The 10,608-nt window shown below is 41.0% G+C and overlaps 1 protein-coding gene across 1 annotated transcript in view; it reads right to left on the reverse strand.

Annotated features, from left to right (window-relative positions):
* The window catches only part of RAB27B (RAB27B, member RAS oncogene family), a 51,386-nt gene extending 41,355 nt beyond the window's left edge, over nucleotides 1–10,031 (reverse strand). The window contains exon 1 of the mRNA XM_058170724.1: nucleotides 9,838–10,031. The gene's annotated coding sequence lies outside the window, so the exon portion shown is untranslated. The remainder of the gene's footprint in view (nucleotides 1–9,837) is intronic.
* Between the last annotated feature and the right edge of the window lie 577 nt (nucleotides 10,032–10,608).

Genomic DNA, 10,608 nt, shown 5'->3' on the forward strand with positions numbered 1-10,608 from the left:
CCTACTCTCACATATTTGTGTAGAGAATGTGACTGCTGATGTAACTTCAAACAAGGTACTCCTTGTAAGTCAAGGACTACCTGTACATTCAAGAAGTTCTTAAAGAGAGAGGAATACCCTCTTTCCTCTTGCCTGTGTTTCTGCATCAGTCTGTAGCTTTAAAGCTGTTTTCCTTGGCCTGACTGTGAAATGATAAGTGAGCCCTGCAGGGAGATAATCTCTAAAAAACAAGATTTGCTCAGCAAGATATGGCAAGAGCGGAATGGGACTTTTCACCTAGAACTCTAGGCACTGCCTGTTTCTCCACCAGGGTTTCGCCTCCACGTTATTACGCCTCAGCACTTTGGGCCATGGCCCCTCCGTCCCAGTCCCCTCACCCCATTCGTCACTCCCAAAACCCCCGAGCCCCTGCACCTATTGGCTGGCTTCGAACTGTCCTGTGCGCCCAAAAGCCCAACACGAACTGTACTGCGACGAATGGGCCGCGGCGACTGTGATGGAGGGGCCGTGGCCCAAAGTGCCGAGGCGTAATAACGCGGAAGCAAAACCCTGGTGGAGAAACAGGCAGCACCAAGAGTTCGAGGCGAAAAGTCCTAGACCCGGCAAGAGAGTAGTCAATATTACTTCCCTCTCCTAGTATCTTGTTTTGCTACAAGTGCCTCCTAACTGCACCAAAAACACTTCCCCGAGACTTTCCCAGTTAGTTAGGAAAACAAAAGGAAAGTTATAAAACCTATCCACTTCAAAAACATACCCCCACCACCACTACCTTCTGCAGATTTCACGTCTTGTGTCGCTTCCAACCATGGAAATGTTGGCTTTCTTTTTCTTATATAAAATGTAGACATTCCCCCATTTGCTGGTATCTGAAATGTACATTTAACTTACACAACAAACAGACATGTTTACTTATAATGTATCCCTAACCACAGTAGTGATTAAAAAACATACTAAATAGCATTTATCAATGCTAAATAGCATTTATCAAATAGCAAGAGCCAATTTGGTGTGGTGGTTAAGGTGCAAAGGTAGAAACCAGGGGACCATGAGTTCTAGTCCTGCCTTAGGCAGAAAGCCAGCCAGTGATTTGAGGCCGGTCACTCTCTGCCAGCCCTTGGAAGCAAGCAATGGCAAACCACTTCTGGAATATTGCTAAAAAAAACCTGCAGGGACTCGTTCAGGCAACTTGCTAGGAGTCAATAGTGATTCAAGGCAAACACACAACCAAAAATCATTTAATGTTACACAAAATGAGTAAAATCAAAATACACCAGAATATATTTACAATCACAAGGAATATGCGGTTAAAACAAAATATAATCCTCCTACCTTTTAATTTTATTAATAGGATTGATATTAGAACAGCCCTCCTGACATGAACGTGTCACTTTTAAATGCCTCTAAGCACACTGAGGACCAAAGAAGACTTGATAGTAAGTGTATGGATCAAATTATTGTATATATTAATGTAAAGCAACAGCAGCTATGAGTAATCTTGAAAGATGAAAGCGTAAAAAGAAATTAAGTATTTATCTCTTGATTATGATAAGTCTCTCTTTCCTATCACTACTTCTTGCTTCTCAAAATAAGTTCTCACTGGCACATGAAGACATTATCTTGAGATGCACCAGCAGATTCAAAAAACAGATATTTGCTGGAGCTGGGATAGTTCCTCAAACTTGCATATTAATTGCATTCATACAATTAATGTCACAACAGGAGACATTGTGCAGGTGCCACATAGATGCCTAAAGGCAGTGATGTATTGGGTGGAAACAATAAATTGAAGCAGATTCACAGAAACCAGACATTTTATGAAGAGAGGCTCCAGATTTAGGGATTAAAAATGGCCTCATCTGCCCTTCCTCTGAATAGTGTCAGAGCCCACCTTGGATTCAGACCTTGCACCAGATGTACAGGTGGCTTCATTGGCAAAGAAGAAAACTATACGCAGTCTTGGCGGGATGGAGATACACACACTTCTATTACACTTGCCAATATACCCTTGTGAGTTCACACCCTCCTAAATAATATCGGGAGTGGAGGACAGGACAGGACAGAACAGGACAAAGATGGGGAGAGGAGAGGAGAGGAGAGGAGAGGAGAGGAGAGGAGAGGAGAGGAGAGGAGAGGAGAGGACCTTCATTTGGTCATAGATGGCCTCTGACAAAATTTGTCAAAACTGAACAGCCCTCTCTCAACAGAAGGGGAGGGATATGACATTATCTATCTCCAGTCTACAAAACAGACCTTTCAACAGTACTAAGAAGATGTTTTATAGATGGCACTTAGATCCAAAAAAATTATCATGTATGTATCCTGATATCCAAGCGAAATGTTGGAGATGTGACTGTGATGACGCTACATATTTTCATATTTGGTGGACTTGTAAGAAAATCAAGGCCTTTTGGATAAGAATTTGGTGGATTATTCAAAATGTCCTGAAGAAAAAGATAAAGTTCCTTCCGCAACTTTTCTTTTTGGGAATTATAACAGATTGTACAGTGACTGAGATTAAATTGATTTTGAACTTAATAACAGCAGCAAGGCTGTTGATTGGACAATATTGGAAGAAAAAAGAGTTACCTACAATAGAAGAATGGATGTTGAAAGTTACTAACTTGGCTGAGATGGCTAAAATCTCAGCCTTTTTGAAAGACAATACGCAGGAAAGATATTTAATTGAATGGAAAAAATGGATTGATTATTTACAAAACAGATATCAGATTAAGAGATATCAGATTGCCTTTGAATAATTAGGATGTATTATTTTATATAATGGGGGGGGTTAGGAAATGAAAAGATTTGAATGAGGTTAATTGGATTAGAAGGGAAAATTTTATTCTATTTTTGGTTTATGTATAACAATACCTTGTGATTGACCCGGGAAGCGGGGGTGTGTGTGAAGGGAGGGGAGAAAGGGGGTTTGCGGGGGGGAGGGGGGGAAAAGGGGGGAAAATGTTTTTGTTTGTTAAAACTTTTTCAATTAAAAAAAAAACAGTACACCCATTTGCACCACTCAGGTGACCCTGATGACACAGATAAACTTCCAGGTGAACTAAAAGACTCGTTGAAAGAATGCACATGACCAGCTATCTGCAAGGAGTGTAAATCCTTCCATTCCCTACCATCCAGTCAGAGCTGAAGAAGTTACTTTGATGAGAAGCGAAATGTCTTCACAGAAAAACCAGAAAGTCCAGTTACCTCTAACCCTAACTTTTGGGACAATCATGACCTGGATGACAGAGAATTTCCATAGATCTTTAACCAGCTGTTTCACTGTAACTTTCACTGTAAAGGTAAATAGCTGTGATATCTACCCACCTTTGAAAGTTTATGTTTTAACACCTAAAGTTATTTTCTTAATATTTTATAAATATTTATATTGATCTTTGTTTTAAAATAGCATTTGATTTTTGTTTATCTCTTGTGAGATTGATCTGTCTCCTAAGGACAAAAGAAAAGTCTGCATCATCTAATCACATCTGTATACTACACAGCTAGGAGGTTGTACTATTTGTATTTATAACACACACACACACACGTTTTATTTACCAGAAAGGCAGAACAAGTTGTGAGAGGCCTATTTTACAAACAAAAGCAGACAGTGCCAGTCATTCGACATTCCATAATAAATAAAAAGGTAAAGGTTCCCCTCGCACATATGTGCTAGTCATTCCCGACTCTAGGGGGCAGTGTTCATCTCCATTTCAAAGCCGAAGAGCCAGCACTGTGATCAGGTGGCCGGCATGACTAAACCCCAAAGCTGCACAGAATGCTGTTACTTTTCCACCAAAGGTGGTCCCTATTTTTCTACTTGCATTTTTTACGTGCTTTCGAACTGCTAGGTTCTTACTCACTGGGATAAATACCATACTTTTCAGAGTATAAGAGGAGCTGGAAAGAAATAAGTCTCTCTTGGCTGACTGAGTTAACAAACTGGAGCTCCAAAGGAGGATGGAGGAGTGTTTATGCAAATTTAACTCAGTCTCTGGCCAATCAGATGAGATTAAACCCACTACTTGGACTCTAAGCAGCGCACCAGAGAAAACACACTCCCCCCCCCAAAAAAAACAGGGTGGAAATGTTGGTGCATCTTATACACTGAATGCAGCCATTTTTGGCTTCCCGAAGCCCCACGTTTCCCCTTTTTGCAAAAAACAGGCCCGTTTTTCGCAAAAACGGCACGTACAAAGGCTTTGGGAGGCCTACAGAGTGCTCCTGGGGCCCAGGTTGGGCAAAAACATTTTTTTCTTGCTTACCTCTTGGAAATCTTGGTGTGTCTTATAATCAAAAAAAAAAAAGGTAAATATATTTCTGTCTCATAAAGCTTCTTTACAGCAGTGATTTCTTGCTTATACAACATGGAAATAATAATGAAACAAGATAAACTTTTAATAAGCAATGATGCCTTATCTTTGCCATTTAAATAGGAGAATTGCCTTCAATCATCAAATAGCACCCATAGCAACGTAACTGTTGCTAAGAAGAACTCATAATCACTGAACTCCGCATAGATAAAAGATTTTGCATACATTTTTCTCGAAACTGTTGCGTTTTCAACTTAAGTCTCAATCAAGTTTTTCAGAGGTCACAATCATGGGGTTTTGTTCCCATCTCTAATCCCTATCAGCTGCTTTTCATCCTTTGCTATGGCAACTAGCCCAGGAAGTGAGACAGACCTGGCTTGGATGACCAGTAGTCTGTACAGTATGTTCCTTCTCTGCTATCTCTTGACATGTCTCCGTTTCATGCTGCTACATGGATCATTCTTCTCTGACCATAGCCTTGACTCTGAAAAGCACAGGCGCAAGAGCCGTAGATGACCAGGTGCAGCAGAAGTGAGACGAAGCAATGGAAATCATTGGTCTAACCATACCTGATAGTTTAGATCTTTGTGTTTCTGGAATCATTTCTGAATTCCCAATATCTGTATATCTGCACAATCAGTTATATCAGGAGGTAGTGAGGTGAAAATAGAATAGCTACCTACACATTTCATGGTACAGATCAGACTCAAATTGTGCCCTTCATAATCTGGAGCTGGCTACTCCAGATTATGAAGGGCACCTTTTGGCACAATTTTTTTTTAGCGGCATCTAATCTGTTCATTGTGTTACACAACATTGAACACATTTATTTGGGAGTAAGAAATTGAACCAGTTTAATCTAATGGTGAAGGCACCAGGGTTAGAAACCAGGAGACCATGAATTCTAGTCCTACCTTAGGCATGGAAAACCAGTTGAGTGTCTTTGAACCAAGGACACTGAGTTCTAGTCCCACCTTTGACATGATAGCTAGCTGGGTAAGCTGGGACAAGTCATTGAGTCAAACCCACCTCATAGGGTTGTTGTTATGGAAGAAATAAGAGGAAGGTGTGTTGGATACGTTCGCCACCTTGAGTAATTTGTGTAAGGCAGGATATAAATAAAATAAAATAATAAAATAAATATCTAATAAATTAAAAAAAATCAATAGAAGTCCTAAATATATTTCTTTCAGTGTAATATATTTGGGACTATACTTGTAGAAACTAGTCATTAAGCACAGTAACACAAGTTGTGAGTTGCGCCTGAATCAATGTGAACAAGCAAAATGCAACTTTGAAAAGTCCATCCTATATTTATTTACCTAAGAAAATGTATATGGCTACCTAGCTCACTCTCAGCTCACCCAGGAGGCTTACAAAGATAAAAAGCCCATATAAAAACTATTAAAAAAAACTCTGTAAACCTCCAACCCCTGCTGACAACAAGGTCACAGAATTCATATTCCAAACTTTACAGAAATAAAAAAAATAGTTGAGGGGAAGGCCACACTCCATTAAATGAAGTTTGCCTTAATAAACTGTAACTCCCTCACATGTCTCAAAGTTGGAGAAGTTAGTTATTGAACTCCTTCTCTCTGTCACATGGTGTCACCCAAAAGCTGCTCAAGAGAGCAATTCTTCAGGAGAAACAGGAATTTGGAGGCAAGGAAGCCCAGAGACATAGCATGAGATAAAAGATTAATGTCACACGGAGTCCAGTATGAGATGTTTTCTAGGATTGTGCACTGTTTCAGCTTTGAAGGGCAAGGCGGAATTTGGAGCTTGCGTGGAAGCACGCGGGTTTTATTAAGGATACTTCAAACCAAGCATGGCTTTTCCCAGGGTCACATGGCAGCTGTACAACATGCCCAGGGGAATAAAATTGGTCTGCTTGAAGGGGCTGAGCACACACCCAGGCAAACTCTGGATTAACTTTTTTTTCTCTTTTGAATCCAAAACACTGATCTTGTCAGATGAACGCAGGCGAGACTGTAACTTCAGTATATTGCACATTCATATTTAATCCAAAAGAAGACAATCCTGAATTGAAAATGATTCTCCTTAAAGAATAATATAGAAACAATAACAGAAAAACATATAAAAGAGACAACAAGCACAGGACGAGACCATTCAGGAATTTATTTCGGATTTTACTTGAAGTCTTTCTTCAAGAGCACCAACCGATCCCAAAACTTTTGCACAACAGCAAAAAAAAAGAAAGAAGGAAAGGAAAAGGGCAGGGAGGAGGGCTGTAATTCTTTGATTTGTCAAGGTTCAGTGGAGAACAGTTTTGATAACCTCATCTGTGGTCAATGGCTCATGTAGTAGAACTTTTTTAAGATGGGTCAATATCCTGAAATTCAGAACAATCTCCCATGAGAGTATTAATAGCAAGGCTTGAATCACAGCAAAATCGATAGAAGAGTTTCATTAAAATGAAATGTGGCTAACCATTTACTGCCCCAAATTCATCTGCAAGAAAATCAGGATTTGGCGGTGCATTCAAAGCAGTTAATCCCAATTTAATGCACATAAAGAAGGGCAAAGATGGGGGGGAAATGCAGTGGTTGAAACTGTTGAAATAATGCCAGCTTGTCTTTCTCATACAAAGCTACGTACTTTAGAAAGGGGGTCTGTACTGTTTCAGTCACCCAACTATCCCTGAAGAACTGACTTCCAAGCTTCTCATAAGAAAAGCAAGTCACTGAAATGTACATGCATAATGGCCAAGATTCAGCAAACCTCAGTAATGGTTTGCAACCTAAAACATTTTGACATAGAAATCACAACATTAATTTCCTTTATGTTGCTATAAAAATACAGACGGGAGGTTGAACAACTAGCCTCGTGATGCAACCAGAACAATCTGGAACTGAACACACTTAAAACCGTAGAAATTGTGGTGGACTTTAGGAGAAACCCTCCCATATTATCACCTCTTACAATACTAGACAACAAAGTATCAACAGTAGAGACCTTCAAATTTCTAGGTTCTATCATATCTCAAGACCTAAAATGGACAGCTAACATCAAAAACGTCATCAAAAAAGAACAACAAAGAATGTTCTTTCTGCGCCAACTCAGAAAGCTCAAACTGCCCAAGTAGCTGCTGATCCAGTTCTACAGAGGAATGATTGAATCTGTCATCTCCACCTCTATAACTGTCTGGTTTGGTTCTGCAACCCAACAAGAAAGACACAGACTTCAGAGGATAATTAGAACTGCAGAAAAACAATGGCTACCAACCTGCCTTCCATTGAGAACCTGTATATGCACGAGTCAAAAAGAGGGCTGTGAAAATATTTATAGACCCCTCGCATCCTGGATATAAACTGTTTCAACTCCTACCCTCAAAATTACGCTATAGAGCACTGCATACCAGATCAACTAGACACAAGGACAGTTTTTTTCCAAACTCCATCACTCTGCTAAACAAATAATTCCCTCAACACTGTCAAACTATTTACTAAGTCTGCACTATTATTAATCTTGTCATCGTTCCCATCACCCATTTCCTCCCACTTATGACTGTATGACTATAACTTTGTTGCTTGTATCCTTACGGTTTATTGATTGACTGTTTCCTAATATGATTTGATTGCTTATTTGTACCCTATGACTATCATTAAGAGTTGTATCTTATGATTCTTGATGAATGAATCTTGTCTTTTTATGTACACTGAGAGCATATGCACCAAGACAAATTTCTTGTGTGTCCAATCACACTTGGCCAATAAGGAATTCTATTCTATTGTATTCTATTCTGTTCTGTTCTGTTCTGTTCTGTTCTGTTCTGTTCTGTTCTATTCTATTCTATTCTATTCTATTTTATTCTATTCTAAATCTATCTGGGCAACTTGAAAATAAAAACGATGAAAATGAAAGCAGGATATGAGCAATCATCAGTGAAGAGTATCCAATCACTAGTTGCTTAAAAAAATTGGAAATTTAATTAAAAAGACGTATTGTGCACTCGTAGCAGCCATTTTGACTTTTCTGACATCCTTGCTCCCCACCCCCACCCACTGCCATGCTCCTTAAGGTTGTAGATTTTCAATTCAAAATGGTTAGAACCAGGAGATTTTGTCCTAGTTTAATTGTTTTAGGATTAATCTTGGCAAATCTTTAAGAGACTTTCTCCTTCTACAGTAGTAAGAACTAACACGTGGTAATACCTTTGAGGAGTTACAAGGCGACTGGAGCCTTGGATTTTCCCCCTCTGCACTAAGCCACCCACAGTGGTTGACTGAGGGCTGCATGTGAACCCACTATAATATTTGTAAATCATACTTGGAGGCTGAGCCCAGCCACTACAGCTTGTTGAACAGACTTTATGAAAGCAAATGGCAACTTAGTGTGGGAACTTCTGTATGTTAATGCCTTAATATAAATTTTACTGAAATCCACCAGTTAGTAGGTTAGTAATAATAAACAATTTCATTTTGAAGCATTGAAGCATAAACTGATGTGCAATAGGTATGTCATGTAGTTGGTAGTAAGTATGTTTAATACTAGGCTAGTTTACACAGGGGGAAAAAAACCAATATTTTTTTCTAAGGCGGACCCACTTCCTGCGACAACAGCTGAAAAAAGTCCAAAGAATTAAATCAACAGCTTATTGGTTACTTAACCATTCTCTTCCCTGTTATGCCAATATATTGCATTTTCTAAAGTGTTCAAAAGTGCATCTACCACATTCAATGATCCTGGTTCATAAAAGATACAACAAGCCAGGATGGCTCTTGGTAATATTAATCACCCACGGTGGGAGGAAACCAACAGGTGCAACTATATTCTACGCCTTTATTCACAGTTAAGACAGGATTTGAACGGCTTCCAGAGAAGCATAAACAGGGATTACAACCTACCATACCTTTGTCTAAAACAGGATTCCGTCGTTCATTTATTTAAAGCAACCACAACACTTCCTGTACACATCAGCAGAGATCACTATCTTAAAAAATCAACAGCCCCAACTACTAAAAAGAGTAGAATCCGAACAGCTCTTAAAGTTTGTAACGGGGATGGGTGGAAGAATTCGCAGTGACTTTAGAAGGGCTAAAAAGCGTTTCTCCCAGGGAGTTGAAAGCAGCAGGCGCACTTTTTCCCAGCTGCGAGGTTTCTGCTGTTTTTAAAAGTTCCTCCTTAAAATGTAGCAACAGGCTACAAGGAAAGGGGGAAAAAAAACATTCTAAATCTTTGAGTGGCAGGCGAGCCCCAAGAATCCGCAAGCGAGAGGATTGTTTTGTTTTGTTTTCTGTAAAAAAAATAATAAAAATAAAAACGTGCCTTCGGAAAAACTTTTCAACGCACATCCTGGTATATATACAGCGCGCAAATCTCACGCAACCCCCAATGGCAACGCCAAGAACGCTGCCTTTTCATTCCCCGCCGTTGCAAACTTCGGAAGAGAGAGACCCCGATTTCGGCCCAACAGCGAAGGTAGCGGACCCATTGATTCGGGCCGCACGTCCCGTTTCGGAACCGAATTAGCCCGACTCTCGATCTTGCGGGGGGGAAAACTTACCGGCGTGGGAAGCCCGGTCCTTCTTTGCGGCTCGGATGCCCCGCTTGCCAAGTTCTTGCCTTCCGCCTTTTCGCGGCGCCTCCCGGGCCACCCTTTTGGGAAACGGGGACGGGCGGTTGTGAAAGAAGGTGTGGGGGGGGGGGAGAGAAAAAGAAACACAACGGGGAGACTCGGGCGGCTTCGAGTGCGGAAAAAAAAAAGTCGTCGGCTTCTAACTTGGCACCGCCCTCGGTTCGGGGAAGCTGCTGCCTCTACAGGCCGGCGGGAGGAAACGAGGCGTTCCCTCCCGATCGCCCGGCAGGCCAGATGTGGCGGAAGGTAGCCCAGGAAAAAGGCGAGCGGAGCGGATGAGTCAACGGCGCGGTTTGTTCGCCGCTCCTACACACAGACACACGCTCCACACCACACTGTGAAAACTTCCCCCAGTAACCGAGTTGGAAGGGACCTTGGAGGTCATCTAGTCCAGGAGTCTGCAAAAGTCTTGGCAACTTTAAGACTGGGAGTTGAAGTCCATAAGTCTTGAAGTTGCCAAGGTTGGAGACCCCTGATCTAGTCCAACCCCTGCCTACGCAGGAGGCCTGTACTAGGGAATCGAACCAGCGACCTTTTTGATCGACGTGCTGAGGTGTCTTAGCCACTGTGCCACCTAGTCAGGCACCATCTTTCTTGTTCTTTTGAATAGAATAGAATAGAATAGAATTCTTTATTGGCCAAGTGTGATTGGACACACAAGGAATTTGTCTTTGGGGCATAGGCTCTCAGTGTACATAA

This window comes from Ahaetulla prasina, chromosome 2, assembly GCF_028640845.1.
Source record: "Ahaetulla prasina isolate Xishuangbanna chromosome 2, ASM2864084v1, whole genome shotgun sequence".
Lineage (NCBI taxonomy): Eukaryota > Metazoa > Chordata > Lepidosauria > Squamata > Colubridae > Ahaetulla > Ahaetulla prasina.